Source organism: Panthera onca, chromosome C1 (assembly GCF_046562875.1).
Source record: "Panthera onca isolate mPanOnc1 chromosome C1, mPanOnc1 haplotype 2, whole genome shotgun sequence".
NCBI lineage: Eukaryota > Metazoa > Chordata > Mammalia > Carnivora > Felidae > Panthera > Panthera onca.
The window spans coordinates 213,743,602-213,755,652 of record NC_138346.1 but is presented as its reverse complement, the minus strand read 5'-3'; the positions used below and the strand labels follow the sequence as shown (position 1 = coordinate 213,755,652).

Genomic DNA, 12,051 nt, shown 5'->3' with positions numbered 1-12,051 from the left:
CTCTGAGGAAACGGTGGCTGTCAGAGGGAAGACAAGCCAGGACTTCTAGATGGGTGGCACTGAGCAGAGAATGAGGCCCTGAGGAGGACAGAGAGACAGAGAGGGGGTGGCCCCAAACAGACTAGGCCCGCAGGCAGCCCACAGCCCTGGGACAGGCTCCCGGACAACTGCCCGCGGCCCTCAGGGCAACCCCACGGAAGACAAGGGCACAGGGCAGCGTGACAGTCAACACGGCGGGCATACTGAACACTAGGAAACTATACACTTAAAAATGGTTACAATGGTAATTTTCATGTTATGTATATTTTGCCACTTAAAGAAAAGAGCAGAGGTCAGGAGACAGCAAACTTGTCCTGTAAAGGGTTAGAGAGTAAATACGTTCAGCTTGTTGTGCCAAACATTCTCTGTTGCAGCTGGAGTCAAAGCAGCCAGAACCAATATGCAAAGGAATGGGTGTGGCTATGTTCCAATAAAACTTTATTTACAAAAAAGGGCAGTGGGCCACGCCTTGCTCCAGAGAATGGAAAGCACCTAGGGCTGGACTTTCAAGACCCAAGATGGGGTCCCACCACCTGGGGACAGAAGTATCCAATCTGGACCGTGCCAAGAAGTGAAGGGAAGGGCTGGGCAGAGGCCTCAGGTGGACGTCAGGCCCTCATTACCAGCAGAGAGTAGATAAAAAGAAGGGGAAAGAACAAGCGCTGGTCTGGGAAACAGATGTCCAGGAACTGGCTCCAGCGCCCAGCATGCCAAGAGGCCCTTCGCTTTGCTTGAGATCCTCGTGGATGATATGAAGGGGCAGGGAGTGACTTGGGAGTTCTCGACACTCTAGGAGTCTCGATGCCCCAAGAGAGGTGTTGCCCTGCGGCCAAGAGGGGACGGGAGTGGGCAGCAGTGGGCCGGGCTGGCCAGAAGGGACGCCAGGGGAGAGGAAGGCGAGGAGAGAGGCCCGGGGAGGGCTGTAACCAGGGTGGAGCTGGCTGCAAAGGGAGGAATCTACGGGCCCCAGTGAGAGCGCAGGGCGCGGGCCGGGCCTGCCCTACACCGGCCGCCTCTGATCACGTTTTCAGGGCCACTGCCCGCAGGCACAGACAATGCTGGGGGAGCCTTTGAAGTCCGAAAGGGATGCCGCGGTGGGAGCAGCACGAATCTCCTCCCTTCCCCCCCCCCCCCCCCCCCCCCCGTCCTCCCGGGGGAGGGGGCCAGCGGGACAAAACCCGGAGCCGGTCACAGCCAGGCCCGAAACGCGTGAGACAAAGGGAAAACAAACAGGTTTGGAGCCAGGCGCACGGTGCCGTGTCTGTCCCCCGCCCCGCCGAGCGGGGATGATGGATGGCTGCAGCCAGCCAGCTCGCCCGCCGGGCAGGTCCCGCTATTTACATAACACTGGCGTTCCACCGGTCACCTCTGACACCGCGCTGCCTGGGGCCGAGGCCCGGTGGCCCCCGAGGTTCCTGGAGACACCCGGGGACTGAGACAGGCTGTGAAGGCCCGGCCAGACCCGGGAAGCCCTGGGCCTGGGAAGGGCGGGTCAGCAGCCTGATCTGGGCTCAGGGCCTGAGGCCTCCTCCCTGCCAGCCTCTCATGGAGGGAGGAGGAGGCCACCAGGGACCGGCAGCTCCAAAGAGAGAGGCAGGGCTGGAGTTCCGAGGCTTTCAAGTCCGCAGGGCTCCCCAAGAGCTACAAGCAGAGCTTCTAGGGACAGCCAGCAGCGGCTGCCACAGCGGAGACCTGGGAATGGCACCGAAGGGTGGCCAGACCCTGGCTCCAGACATGCCTCCTTGCCCCACACCACCTCGAACGCATTCCATGCCCAAAGTCTGCAATCCACATGTCCCCTGCCCATTTCCAGCCCAAGAGCCAATCGGAGATTCTCCTACCGGGGCCATCTTTTCTTGCCAGGTTCAAGTGGGCAGCGTGCCTCCAATTCCCTGTCTCCATCTTCCCAATCCTCCTAACCCCGGAGGGACGCCAGTACTAGGTAAGTGGTCACTGGTAGGGGAGAGGACGCAAGGATCAGGGAGGGGGTTCAGGCCTTACCTCGCAGCGGGTCCTAGAGGCTCCTCTCTCAAAGTAGGGGCGTCACTTCATCCTGGGGAGGGAGAGAGAAGAGGCCCGTTAGCCTTTCAAGGCGGGATGCCCACAACTCCCCAGTGTTCGCCCTCCATCCTGCTGTGTGCCCAAGGGGTCCTTGCCACCTATGCGCCAAGGGGCTGATGCTCCAGGACCGGTGAAGGGGGTTAAAAATGGATTTGGGCTCATTCAAGTATATGCCAACCAAAATTTGAAAAAGTTCGGAAAGCAGTAAGAGCTGAGAGCAGAAATGCAGTCCTCGGGACACCCTTAACCAAAGAGGGAACAGTCAGAACGTACTGCACGCATCTCTTGTGGAGGCAGAGATAGGAGTCTGTGGGTGGGGGATGCAGTGGCTAAGCCTAGGGGACCGGGGACCACAGAATACAGCAGCACCCGTTCCCTCACTCTCCTCCCCAGCCCCTGAAAAGACAAATGCTATATGCCAAGCTGTTTGCTACAGCAAGTGGGTGACAGAGAGGTGGGCCAGGGGCCATGGCACCAACAGGTGTCACCACCCAGGAGGGTGCTACGGTAGCACCTTCTAGCCTGAGGTCCTACCGATGAGACGCAACAACCCACGCTGGGGGCCCACGCAGGGCAAGGGACACGGTCCAACAACGTAGAGGGTCTTTAGCCAACATATAACTCAGCCCAGCTTGCCAGGCTCAGACTCTCCTGCCTGGTACTGGAGTTTGGGGAGCCAGGTTCCAATGAGACGAACTCCTGATGTGGATAGAAAACCCAAGGAGCCCTCTGTCCCCTCCCCCCCTCCCCTCTCTCCCCCCTCGCCCTTTCCCCCCAGCTCTGGGGCCTCAGAACCCTACCCATACTTGGGAAGAGTTTCCTGTTTATTATGTTTATTCCTCCCCACTCCCTCATTTGTGGCTTATCAATGATGCAAGAAGAGTAACACCAATTTCCTTAGGCTGTGTAATCCCCAAATCAGATTGGGGGGATTGCAAGAGGTGAGGTGACCTTGCACAGGGCTCCCGGAATGCCACCCAGTCCTGCAGCCCTCCCTCTCTTTCCCAGGACATATTTGGACAGATAATGCTAATTGTACTTGACAGGTCTTCCTAAGGAGGGCTGGGTCTCCTGCCAGCTTTTGCTGCCTTTGCCGGGCTGCCTGGGCAGAGGTGCCCACCCGGGCAGAGCTCACCCTGCCAGACACAGGGCTCTGTGGGCATCTGGCAGTGGGGGAGGCTTGCCCCACGGGCCTCCTATGCCCACCTGGCCCAGATGGTGAGAGGCTGGGGGTCCGCAGGCAACTGGGGGGACTGAGATAGGGGGCAGTAGAGAGGAAGGGGGAGGCTGGTGAGGCGGGAGATTGGAAAGAGGAGGAGGCCAGAGAGGGGAGCTGGGCACGTGGAGGCCGAGCCCAGGGCGGGGCCGGCAGGGCAGGGGCTGGAGAGCCCGGCCTCTCCCCTCCGCTGAGAGGCACTGCGCTGGGCAGGCCTGGCTGTCAGACTCGCATCCCAGCCGGCGGGCCCGGGGCCTGGCTGTCCGTCCGTCCCACACGCTCTGCCTGAGATCTCTCCAGGCACCCTGGCCAGCCTCCCTTGAACCCCCAAAAGCCCCCCAACCCCGTAGCTCCAGTATCTCCCTTCCACCACCTTTTTCTCCCCTCCCATCCTCCCCTGCAACTGTGCATTTATTAATTCATGAGGCACTAATTAGTTCTTTGTTTAATTTTGTGTTAAACAGACTGACCGGAATGATAACGACTTGCAGCGCGGTGTTGCCGTCCCCAACCGCCCCTGTTTTCTGACAACAAGGGAGCGAGGGAGGCCGGAGCGCTGAACCCAAATCCCTCAGCAGTTGCACTTCATTAAGTCAAAATGTGACAAGAAGCTTAGAGAGCAACTTGCAGATCTGATCGCGCACAACACTCAACACTCGGAGGAAACTTTGCGGGAGTTGGTCGGGGTGGGGAGGGGGCGGGGCAGGACTGCTGACCGTGGGGACCAGGACCGGGGTGGTGTCCCTCAGCGGCCCCTGGGGCGGGTGGCCTGGCAGACAGGAGCAGGGAGGTTGGTTGGGTGCATTCTGGAACCTCAGCGGGAGCCTCAGAAGTTCAGCCTCACCTCTTTCTTCTTCCCTGGGCATCTTCTCTCTCTCTCTCTCTCTCTCTCTCTGCCTCTCACTGTCCCTGACGTCTGGTCTGTCCTGTGTGAGCCAGTGGCCGGGCATACCCAGGACCCGGCAGAGGACCAGGGAAGATGCTGCAGTTAAGAAAGGATTCTGCAAGGCCGGGGGGGGGTGGGGGGTGGGGACAGGTACAGAGCGGGAGAACACAGAGCAGAGCAGGAGACCCTACGTTTGGCTAAGAACGAGACGTGACGTGCTCAGGGATCGTGGCCAACACATCTATTCTCTGCCAGCTGTCTATGCACCGCCCCCCCCCCCCCCACCGGGCCCATCCACCCTCTGGGTACTTATCCTAAGTACCCTGACCAGAAAACCGAGGGCCAAAAGGTTGAGTTCTGTGCAGAAGGGCACGGCAAATCACAAACAGAACCAGGTCCTCGAGCTTCGGGACTGTAGGCAGGCAGCTGAGCTAACCGGGCCGACAGCCTGGTCACCTGCTGGCCCTCCTGTCCATGTGAAAGAACAAGAGCTTGGCCCCAGAGGCGTCAAGCTGGTAACCCCACTGGCCCACGGCATGATTGCGGACGGGTGGGGTTGCCAGTGAGCCCTGCCCCAGTCTGCAGGCAGGGCCCCCGCCCTCCTTTTATACCTGGCCCTCATCTCCAAAGACATGGACGATGTCTTATATGAATGAGAACGGGCGGGGAGCGGGGGGGAGGGCGGTGAGGAGGAGGATAAGAACAGAAGTGCACAGAGAAAGTTGCCGATTGCGTGCCTTGTGTGCCAAGATCCTCTTGCCTTCTTCCCATTGGCCACTGCACCCGCCAGGTGTGGCCCGACCCTTGCTGTGACAGCTCTCCTTCTGGAGCGCGCCCAGCCCGCCCACGGGCCCGGGCTCAGCCTGGCCTGCCTTCGCCCGGCCAGTGCCGGAGCGCAGTGGGCTCTCCCCGAGCCTGGCAGCCCTGGGCTGGCTTCTGTTAATTTGCTGTCAGGCTGCCTAAGCAAACCAATTAAAACTAATCATTAATTATAAAAGAGAGTGAGAAGAGTAGAAGAGAGAGGGGAAGGAGAAAAAGACCCAAACGGGAAGGAGACAGAGGGAAGTGGGAAGGAGAGGGGAGACCCGGGGGGCCCGCGGGGAGCTCTGGGTGGGGGCACCGTGGGCCGGGGAGCTGGGACGCTGGAGGCTCCTCCGGGCACAAGGAGTGCTGGGGTGGAAGGAGGGCTGGGTGGGGCCAGAGCCCCGGAGAGGAGGGAGAGGGCAGCGGGAAGGGAGAGGAAGCTGCTGTGTCCAGCATACCGGGACCTGAAGAGGCCTCATCCAGCTGTAGTCCCCTCTGGCTGGAGCCACCGACTATCCTGGACTTGGCTTCCGAGCGTCTCACCCACGGCTCCCCGGCCCCATATTTATGAGGCTCAGCTGATTATGCAGCACCAGGCCAGGCTCCTCGTCCCTGCCGCCCCTACCTGCTCCCCAGCCCTCTCAGGCCGTGGAGGCTCGGGGCAGCTGTCGGCCGCCCATCTACCCCCCAGCGCTGTCCCCTGCCCCCTCCCCCACCCTCACACACACCCTCTCCACGGCCCTTTCACAGGAGCTGAGGCCATGTCAGCCGGCAGCTTGAGGAGGGGGGCAGCACAGACAACAAGGGACAGTGTCATGGAAACGGGCACTTTCCCCGAGAAATATTCTGTTTGGCCTCCTTCCTGCATTGAGAAGCTGTCAGGAGCCTGAGTGAGAGCCACACCACCCCGGGACCAGGCGTGACAAAACCTATTTTCTGCCTCAAATTTGATTGATTAAAAAACTTTTTAGGAAAACCATGTTAAAAGAGTGAAAGAGTGAGAGAGACAGAGAGAGAGAGATGGAGAGGGAGAGAGAGAAGGAGAGAGAGAGAGAGAGAGAGAGAGAGAGAGAGAGGAATACCGGGGGAAAAAAAGAAAGAATAGAAAGTTCTGCCAGGGGAGAAGGGCCAGGGACAGAGGCCGCAGGCAGGGGCTGAGCAGCTACCCCAGCAAACACGCCAGGAGATGCGTGTCAGTGGGACAGCCTCAGCATAACCAGGCAAAACAGAAAGGTCAAAGGAAGCCCGAAACTTTTACACAGTGGTTAGCGGGACAAAGAGGGGGCCAAGGGCTCTGCACAATCCAGCAGGTGCCTGTCCCCTCCTAGGGAAAGGAACCCGACACCCCAAGGCAGGCAGGGGGCAGGTGGGGCTGGCCGCCCAGGCCCAGCACCAGCAATCAGATCAGGACTCTCGACTGGGGTAGGGGTGGGGGTGGGGGTGGTTCCAAACACAAGCTGGGTTGGAATTTGGCCAGAATCCTGAAAAATCTGTACAGGTCAACAGGGAGAGAGAGTCTAGTTGTTTGGGGGCAGGAAAGGGGTTTTCCCGCCCTGTTCTGTCAAAGTCCTGGCTCAGGAAATGTTTTGTTTTGTTTTTAATGTTTATTTATTTTTGAGAGAAAGAGAGACAGAGTGCGAGCCGGGGAGGGGCAGAGAAGAGAGGGAGACACAGAATCCGAAGCAGGCTCCGGGCTCCGAGCTGTCAGCACAGAGCCCGACGTGGGGCTCGAACTCACGAGGCATGAGATCATGACCTGAGCCAAAGTCGGACGCTCAACCGGCTGAGCCACCCAGGCGCCCCAGGAAATGTTTTTAATAAGTAACATAAATTAAAAAGCAGGGAAGTACGCAGCTGACCCCCACCAGACCCAGGCCCTCTCGCTCACCCTCTGTGTCTCAGTCTTTCCCTGACCAGGCCTTGGCCTTGGATGCTGTCCTGCAGGGTCCCCATTCCTGCCTTACTCTCTCGGATTCCAGGAGAGGAGCAGGCCTCCCCACCCCTCCTGAGACCCCATGGAGGGAAGAAACTCTTCCAATTTCCCAGGGGCCCTGCCTGACCACTCAAGGCGGAGGTGCCTGAGACCCTCCTGGTGGGACCCATCCTCTCCCTAATAAGAGGGATCCAGGTCGGTGGCCGGGTTTGCTGTCCCCCATCGGGGAGCCTCAAAGGTCAAGGTGAGGAGTAATTCTGGCCAGATTGCCTACAAGGTTTCCGCAGTGCCCAGTGCAGTCTTTGCCGGCTTAGGGCTCAATGAGGGGGTGGCAGTGCCTCCTTGGACAGATGGGCACGTTCTGCCACACAGATGCACAGAAAGACACCACCGGCTCCAGGCTTCACCCAGCCCCTCTAGCAGGTAAATCGACCCTAGATCTCTCTCTGTCCCCTGCTCTGCAGTGGTCTTAGGTATTCCATGGAGCACATACCGTGTGCATGGCATGGCGCTAGGCAGGAGGAAGATAAAACCTACAACATAGGGATCAAGAGCAGAGTCAGGGAGGGGCGCCTGGGTGGCTTAGTCGGTGAAGGGTCCGACTTGGGCTCAGGTCATGATCTTGCAGTTCATGAGATCAAGCCCCACGTCGGGCTCTGTGCTGACAGCTGGGAGCCTGGAGCCTGCTTCAGATTCTGTGACTCCCTCTCTCTCTACTCCTCCCCAGCTCACACTCTGTCTCTGTCTCTCAAAAAATAAATAAACGTTAAAAAATGTAAAAAAAAAAAAGAGCAGAGTCAGGGAGATGGGGCTTGAATCTCGCCTCTGTCACTTGCCACCGCGGGATCTGGTGGGGCAGGCCGCTTAGCCTTTCCAGGCCTCAGCCTCTTCGTCGGAAAAGCAGGGGTGCTTTTGAGTCCCCACCTCAAAGGCAGCTGGTTCAGTAAATCAAATATTTCTTGAAGACCTCCTCTATGCCGGATGCTGTCCTAGGCCTGGAGAACCGCCGAAAACCAAAGAGAGTCCTCCCGGAGCATCAGGTTCTCCCGGCCGTTGTGAAGGTTCACTGAGATAACGCGTAGCACTACGGTCCGACACACAGTAAGCACTCAATATATAGTTTGTTACTCACTTGAAGAGGCTGGAGCAACCTGGCTCCTAGTATACACCCAAAAGGATGGAAAACGGACCCAAATAAAAAGGTGGACAAGAATGTTCATAGATGCTCCATTCACAACAGCCGAAAGGTGAACGAACCCAGCCCGAACGCCCAGCGGCAGGATGGCTGGATAAACACCATGCAGTGGACTATGACTCAGCCCTGAAAGGGAACGGAAAGTCTCCCACAGCGCAACACGGGTGCACCCTGAAAACATGCGAAGTGAGAGGAGGCAGACACAAAGGTCACGTGTCGTAGGATTCCATTCACATGGAAGGCCCAGAACAGGCAAATCCATAGGGAGAGAAAGCAGATTGGTGGTTGTCAGGGGCAGGGGGCAGGGGGACTGGGGAGTGGCTGCTCGTAGGGATAGAGTGTCTGTCTGGGGTGATGAAAGATTTCTGGAACTGGATGTTGGTGACGGGTGTACAACCCTGCGAATGTACTTAATGCCACTGACGTGTGCAGCTTAAAATGGTCACGACAGGGGCGCCCGGGTGGCTCTGTCGGCTGAGCGTCCGACTTCAGCTCGGGTCAGGATCTCGCGGTTCACGAGTTCGAGCCCCGCATCGGGCTCTGTGCTGACGGCCTAGAGCCTGGAGCCTGCTTCGGATTCTGTGTCTCCCTCTCTCTCTCTGCCGCCCCCCCCCCCCCGCCCCCGCGCGAGTTCTGTCTCTCTCTCTCTCTCTCTCAAAAAAATAAAAAAATAAAAATAAACAGACGTTGACAAAAATTAAAAAAAAAATAAATGGTTACGGTGGCAAATTTTACGTGAAGTTGCATCTTACCACAATAAAGTAAAATAATACAGCCGAAGCAGCAGCAGCAGCAGCAGCTTGAGAAAGGAGAAAGCTATTCCCCATGCGGCAGCTCTGCATAGGTCTTAGAAAAGCCAAGCAAGGGGGCGGGAGGGTGAATCATCACAATTTCAGAGGGGCCCCTTCTTCCTGGAGACTGGCGTGCACTAACTGCCCAGTATTCCTAGGTTCTCTGTAGGCTGCGCCTTGGGACCGCTGAGGGAAAAGATAATATGGAGAGGCCAGGGTGGCTCCAGGGCTGGGCCTCCCCTCAGCATACGTCACTCAAGAGCCTAGGATTCCGTATCCTCGATGCTACCATTCCCCTGCACATGCTCGCTCGGCGTATCTCGTCTCGTGTGTGGTTCCCCACATGCACAGCCCAGCCCATCCGTCTCTGCCAGGCTCCCCAGATAACTTTTGCCGCTCCCCAGCCGCTTCGTGCAACAAGCTGTCTGTCCTCTGGGTGGGGAAGGAGGGTCTGAATCAAGGACTTTCCTGCCCCCCACACCCCACCAGGGCTCTGGGGCTCCCCAAAGTAAGGAGGGCCACCTTGCAGGGAAAGCCTAGGATGACTGGAGAGCCAGGCCCCGGGGCAGCTCCCTAAGCCCTCTCCCGCCCTCCTGCCCGCTCCTGAATGCGTGTGCACACATAAACCCCTGCCTTGGCCCGGGAACTGTCAGGAGATCAACAAACAAAAGCTGCTTCTTGACAGGGAGTCATTTATATTTTAGCTTCGTTCCATTATCCTAACGAACCCTTCATCTAACAGCAGAAAATCAGCTCATTACATCCGGGGGGATTTCATCAAGACGGCAATCATGTATGCAGCTCCCCAAGCCTTCAGGAGGCCAGTGTGGCTGTTATTTATTTATTTTGTTAGTTATTTATTTAATTTTGGGGGGTTCTTTCCACATAATTGCACCGCATCTCAGATCTTTAATAAATAATTTGTAGGTCCTGAACTGCAGACAGCTTTGCTCTCTGCCATGAGAGCCTGCATTAGCCAAAATATTTACCAATATTTAGAAGTCATTAGAATCAGGAGGGAAGCGGGGAGGGGTACTCTGTTTTTCTAGAAACGGCCTGGTTTGGGGCTAAGGTGCTCGGTCCTCACTCCAGTCCTCTGACCCCACCTCTTGGTCTGCGAGGAGCCATTCTGGACCGGATGCTCCCGGAGGGCCCACGTCCCTTCCTGGGGCTCGCTTGGTTTCAGCAGGGGATCCCTGGAGCTCTTAGACACACAGGGCACGGGTTTACCGCAGGCTTCTCACAGCTGACGGGGCTGGCTGCTGGAAAGGCCCTCCTTGGTGCAGGGACAGGCACCGTCTCAGGCCTCGGCTGTAGCAGCCCACAGGGACGGCACAAAGCCCTCGTAGGCCTCCAGCGGGCCCTGTCTCTGCTGCGGCTGAGCACGAAGAAGAGTCTGACCCCTTCCTCCCAGCTTTCTAAGGTTACACCTTCAACTTCAAAGGAACGTTCGGTGGGTCCAGAAGGCAGACTTGGCCCTTCCTACAGGTGCGAAAACTGAGACTCCACCAACTTAAGCTCACTTCCCAAGGCAGCACCGCTACGCAAAGGCGCAGAACCAGCAGTTAGATTCGGAAGCGGCTCTGCCTCCATTCTTTCTGCTGGGCCGGGGCCTTCCCGCAACACGGCCCAGCCCTCTGAAGGCTCCTGGCTCCAACCCACAGCGCCGAAGTGGCCCCCGGGCCCGACGGGCATCCCCCGCCGCCACCCCTGGGCTGACCATGCTTTCACAGGTTTTTCCCAGCGGGGGCTGGATTTCTGCCCAGCCAGGAATGTGCTCCCAGGATGTCAATTCTAATCTCCCCGGCGCTCTGACAGAATTAAGCTCCAGTTTGTCCGACAACATCCCAAAGTTTCAGAAATCCAGGGCAGACTCTCTAATCAGGCTGGAGGACAAAGGTCTGGCCTGACCCTGTCACTTCCACTTACTCCTCCTGTCTGTCTCCCGGCCGCGGCCTTGCCACAGTTTCCTCCACCCTCTGCCCTTCCCTGGCCGGCCCGGCCCCCCCGCCCTCTCCTCCAAGCTCCCCTGTTTCTCCGCCCAGCATTTCCCCTTTCCAGGCAGTTGGGCTAATCCCGCTGTGCCACTCTCTAAAGCGCAGGAATTCCTATGAGGCTGATTTGCCAGGGCACCGGGACCGCTGGCCTCACCTCGGCCAGGGCTCCCTCCGGTTCCCTGCCTCTAGAGAGCACACGGGCTCAGCTCCTGCGCACGGCTCCTCGTCGGCTCCAGTGAGGGTGCTTAGTGCAGAGTTGTTCATAGACTCTGCTCACCCTTGCCTCGGGGCCGCCTGACTTGGGGCTCCCCATAACTGCACCGGAAGCATCCTCTGGCCTCACCCAGCCTCTATCCTGTTTGAGGGGTCAGCTCATGGGCCATGAGCCCTGAGCCCTGAGCCCCAAGCTCTGAGCCCAGCCTTGGCCCTTTCGCCATGTTTCGGGATGGCCATGTGGGCAGAGATGTCCCCTCCTCAACCAACACAATGAGGCACCAAGAGGAACACCGGGTAGGGGAAAGTAGCAGCCGCAGCCCTGGACCTGAGATAGGCAGGGCCCGTGGTGACCACACCAAGCCCTTGGCCCGGACAGACTGTGGCGCCATTAGAAGGGCGTGAGGGGCCCGGGAGCCAGGCAGCTGGGCTATAGGAAGTGTCCCTGTGCAGCCGGGCAGAGGACAGCCCCCAGGAAGCTGGAGAAACAGGTGCCTCCGCTGCCACCTACACACAGCACCCAACACACTCCCGTTCCGTGTGGCTCTCCTATGGGCCCCGAGAGGGGGTACCTGCCTCAGTTTCCGGAAGGCAGAAAACCTTCGAAGCACACCCAAAGAGGTGTCGTGGGGACCGTAGGGGCTTCAATTCGGTTTGCTCGTATCAAAAGGTTCATGGGGTGCAGAGGGGAGAAGGAGGGGCACGGACAGTCAGGAGGAAGACCGGGTGCTGCCTTGATTGCACCTGTGGGGCACAGGCCCGGAGAGCCAGGTCAGGGGAGGGCCTCCCCAAGAGAAAGGGCCAAGAAGAAACACACGGGGTGCGGAGAGAAAGCTTGAGGAGGAAGAAACAGAGATGGAAATGTCATTCTGCCCTTTTGCTGACCCTCCAGAAGGTGCAGAAATCTAGAGTGGCC

At 58.4% G+C, this 12,051-nt stretch overlaps 1 protein-coding gene across 1 annotated transcript in view; it reads right to left on the bottom strand.

The window, feature by feature from the left end:
• CASZ1 (castor zinc finger 1) overlaps window positions 1–12,051 on the bottom strand; it is a 146,653-nt gene that overhangs the window by 62,008 nt on the left and 72,594 nt on the right. Inside the window, exon 3 of the mRNA XM_060622326.3 lies at window positions 2,041–2,092. The gene's annotated coding sequence lies outside the window, so the exon portion shown is untranslated. The remainder of the gene's footprint in view (window positions 1–2,040; window positions 2,093–12,051) is intronic.